The sequence below is a fragment of the Patella vulgata genome, chromosome 3 (assembly GCF_932274485.2).
Source record: "Patella vulgata chromosome 3, xgPatVulg1.2, whole genome shotgun sequence".
In the NCBI taxonomy this organism is placed as follows: Eukaryota; Metazoa; Mollusca; class Gastropoda; family Patellidae; genus Patella; species Patella vulgata.
In genome coordinates, this window is record NC_065881.2 from 46,376,530 (window position 1) to 46,381,716 (window position 5,187).

Here is a 5,187-nt window from a genome sequence, read left to right on the forward strand (position 1 = left end):
TATTAGTGCTTTCAGTTGTCGAAAATGTATAACCCATAATAGAATAGGGTTGGGATGAAAGGAAAATGAAATGGGGGTTAAGGTCCTACTGTACTGCTCCGACTGGCTAATGAATAGGGAAATTTGGCCCAAACAGCGGCGCTATGGCCTACTCTTACAGCACATACCAACTGCCAAGGGTTCTTTCACATGTGCACCAATGTGTACACGGGACCTCAGTCTTCTGTCCCCGGCCAGGCCCTCTGTCCTGCACCACTAACAAGGGGGAACACGTCAGAAAATCCAGATGAACTTTCTCTGCCCACAACAAGATTGAACAAGGAGCCCCTAGGTTAGCAAGGAAATGTCTTACTTGAGCCACTGTTGCTCCAGGGTTGGTTAGTCCAAGGTGTTAAATGTAGGTTGACAGTGACATCAATTCCTTGATTGTGGTAGTTCACCAGGAGTAGTGTTGTCGGCCTTCTCAAGTTTTTTCCCCCCACTGCTAATATCCCTGACCGAATGAAATGGGTGTTTAATGTCCAAATTTTCTGCACCAATAAGGCTAATGAAGGCTAATACACCCACCATACAATGTGCTGTTAGAAAAATTTAGAACTTCATGGGTTGATTTGGGTGCACGCCAAAGTGTTCACAGAGGACTTCCATTTTCCGTTCCTTGCCAGGTTAGGAAGCCAGTATCATTCCTGAGGTCATTATTGTATGGTTAGGAAATTGATTTCATCTTATAGTCCTGGTTTTGTATAGAATGTTTTACTATAGAAACTGAATACAAAAAAAGGATTTAACAAGACACTGACAGACAAATTTAACAAAAGGTAGGTTGCCAGGCAACGAAACATATGCCCACAGCAGCTAAATCGTCTGGGCAGTCAACAAGAGTTGTCGCATATTCTTACTTTTTCAGTAATGAAACATTTATAATACACTAAAATCTGATTAAAGAGTAACTACTCATTAAGTAATTATCAGAAAATCATTAGAATTTGTTTGGTGTTTATAAATTTCTGCCCCATGCTATCCCGATTTGAACAGAGCCTCAAAAATAAAATCCGAGTATGTATGAAATTTAAGCGCAAAAATATAGAGGAAGGTTGTATTTAGCTTGTCTCAAAATTGCAGCCCAAAATATTGAGTCGTTTGGACATGAACGTCAAAACTGCTTATCCGGACACGTAACCCTTTTAAGATTTTGGGTTGATTTTTTTGTTGGGTGACCTGATAATCGATTTCCGTTCCTTTAGAGGTCTATACAGTGATTGACCCATGTGCTGTACTTGATAACGAAAGGTAAATTTCACCTACACATTATTTTTATAAAATAAAAGTCTGGTTTTATCCAGACACCGTATAATACCGGTTGGGACACCGGTCTCCATTTCCAGATGAAGACTGACGGGTTTAAGTTGTTTGAAAACATATCACATATATTGAGTTAGTTTCTCGGCTTGAGGTAGAGGATTTTAGGGGATTTTAACACAAAATTAAGCAGTTTTATTCTCTAAAATATTATCGGGATTGGCCCTTTAAACTCTATGTATCAATTTCTGACACATGCTAACGTTTAGTATACAAAATATTTAATATCATGGATTTAGCTGTTCAAGTTATTAAAAATCATAGAAAATCAATATACTTGTTCGTTTCAAGACCTTAAACTCGATGTATCAATCTGAAGTCAATCGGATGATAACATAAGCCTCTAGAGCGTAACAAGATTTTTCAAAGTGATCAAGGGCCATAACTTTGGCAGTAATTATCGGGAATCATTGAAAATCAATAGGATTCTACATCTCATGACCCCAGAGACTGCATATAAATTTAATTATCCAAAATCGCTGAAAATCAATAGGATTCTTTGTCTCATGACCTTAAACACTGTGTATAAATTTAAAGTAAATAGGATATTATCTTTCGTCTCTAGAGCATCCACAAGATATTTTGAAGTGATCAAGGGCCATGACTCTGGCTGTAATTATCTGAAATCGCTGAAAATCAATAGGCTACTTCGTCTCATGACCTTAAACACTGTGTATAAATTTAACCAGCGGCTGCCAGGCAGGATACGCCCACATTTTCGAGAGATGGATAGAGAACAAGCTAACAAGAAAGTGATTTTTCCTACAATCAAGGGCCATAATTCAGGAAATTACAATTCGATATGCGCATATATCGAAAGGAACTGAGATCTTTGTGTTATAAACTTACATTTCAAGTTTCAACAAAATCGGATAAAAATTGTTACCTCTATAGGGTCCACAACCTTGATATACCATATTTTTACGCTATTTGAGAACAACCGGCGGCCATTTTGTCTGTCAATTTTGGGGCGATTTTCACAAAATTCAAACTCAACTGTCCTTAGGGTGGAACGGTAATATAATAATACGTTTTTTTAAATCGGATAAAAATTATGACCTCTAATGGGTCCACAAGCTAAAAACATGATTTTTCGAGCAATCAGAGGCCATAATTCAGGAAGTTACGGTCCGATATGGGCAAATATTGTAAGGAACCACCATCTTTGGGTTATAAACTTATATTTCAAGTTTCAACAAAATCGGATAAAAATTGTGACCTCTATAGGGTCCACAACCTTGATATACCATATTTTTACGCTATTTGAGAATGAACGGCGGCCATTTTGTCTGTCAATTTTGGGCCGATTTTCATGAAATTCAAACTCAGTCGTCCTTAGCGTGTAACGGTGATATAATAATACGTTTTTTTAAATCGGGTAAAAATTATGACTTCTATAGGGTCCACAAGCTAAAAACGCGATTTTTCGTACAATCAGGGGCCATAATTCAGGAAGTTACTGTCCGATATGCGCAAATATCGAAAGGAACTGAGATCTTTGGGTTATAAACTTACATTTCAAGTTTCAACAAAATCGGATAAAAATTGTGACCTCTAGAGTGTCCACAAGCTAAAAACGTGATTTTTCGTACAAACAGGGGCCATAATCCATGAAGTTTCGATCCGATACATGCCAATATCGAAAGCAGCCAAGATCTTTTGGGGATAAACCTATATTTCAAGTTTCGTCGAAATCGGATAAGAATTGTGACCTGTAGAGAGTCCACAAACAATTGTGGACAGACGGACGGACAGGGGCGACGGCATAATACGTCCACATGAAAATGTGGGCGTATAAAAACAGAATGACTTCAGATCATGAAAATCCAAAGATTATTGGCTGAAATCAGTCCGAGTTTGAAACCGGAAATTGGTATTCCCCACCGGAAATCAATGAAAACTACTTCCAATCGTTTTAAGTGTATCATAGATGGGTCGGCACGATGAAAAAACATGAGAATGGACTTCAGATCATGAAAATCCAACCATTATTGGCATGTTCTCATTCAGAGGGGTCCCGATTTCAAAAATGCCCCTCTCAGAAGGGTCAAGGGGGCGGAAAATTTGAACCCCAACATTTTTGGATAGCTTGGTCCAACATCAACACAAAACAAGAAAGAAAAAAAATCAATTTTAGCATACAAATCCTACGGTATGACATGTCATACCACATTACAACCCAGTCATCAGGAATTGGTGTTTTTTCTTTTTCATGCTCAGGAAGATGTCTTGCATAAAACAAAACTATACCAACATTTTGAAACAAGAGAAAGAAGAAAATTGTTTAAATAAGTAGTCAAGTACAATTGATATATCCACTACAGTTTGTTTTGAATTTCAATATGTATCATTTCAATATGGAACATATTTGGATTTTTATTCAAAAGTCTCTCAAAGTTTCTTTTAGTTGGGTGCCCCACTATAAATAAATATCTCCAAATATCTTGACAATTACACCACAATATTTATATATATATATACCAAGCCTTAAATCAGATTCGCACATTTATAGTCACTAAATAAACGGTCATGTTGTACTTACCGGTAACCATCCATAAATAACAGACTGAAACATGGTTACGAAGGTCGGTAATAACATCCGGGCACTTTTGAGTCAAAAATAGGTTACATGCTCTTGTTTTGAAATTAGTCTCGCTTAAAGTAGCTAAGTCTCTAACTCAATATCATCCAAAATCTTCGACATTGAAAACACGATTTATTTGTCGGTTTAAATCAACATTGATGTTGTGATCTTACCGTGAAAAGATGGCCTTCTGATATCCAGTATTTAAGACAAAATAAACATTTTACAATTGGTACACGAATCATGTACCATAATGCGTTTCAGCGCTATTTGTAATAAGGGTCTCGAAAAACCGAGTTAGGCATATTCCACAAGTCATGTCAAACAACGACGCTATATTCTTATCTGGAGAGCATGCCCAATAAATACTATTGGCGTAGACTGGAATAACCAGAAGCTAGAGATTTAAATTCAATTGAGAATACTGGCGTATGTCGCCGAACCTAACTGATTAGAAATTACAGTAAAAAAGGAACGATTGAATGTAAATCAATTTATATAAATTCATATTACATTATTGTATGCGTTGCGACCCATTTGTGTCAATTTTCTAGGTCCCAAATATTAGCGACTTAGCTCCTTTAACCAGTCTACCGACCATTTTCCATCTGATTGACAGGCCAGGATAATCAAGACTACTTTTATACGAAACATAACAGAAAGTTGGAACAAGAAATTGAATTGAGAAACATGCACGTTAGGCAACTCAACAATCGTTTTAAGAACCTTGTAAAAGTAAAATGAAACTACTGCTAATATCATGTTCTTGCCTAACCCGAGTGTTTCAGAGATATTATTTGTACTAAATCAAAAGATGCCGCTCCTAACGGTATAGTTAATGATGAAGCAATTTAAAAATTAAAACGAACATAATTTCTAAAGCTGCTGTAATAACCAAAATCTTAAATATTACTGCTATTTAGAATCATCAATAATAGATCTTTTACGGCTGTAATAGTTGATAGATGTGTAGAGAATTTCACGTGCGATGGCTATTTAAAGATTCACACGAGTGTTATCGTACTGCGTGACTGGCCAGAAATCACTCTTGAGACAAGCCACTGAAGCGAGCACATTCGCTATGTTGTGTTCAACTTTTAGTAGAGAAAATTTTTGTTGCACGGAGCACCCTACTTTTGGACAACATTATATAATTTCCACCCGATACCTGTTCTTTAAATATAATTTGGCAAAATAGATGGAATGAAAATGATCTTCTAGACTTACTTTAGAAAAACCTGAGC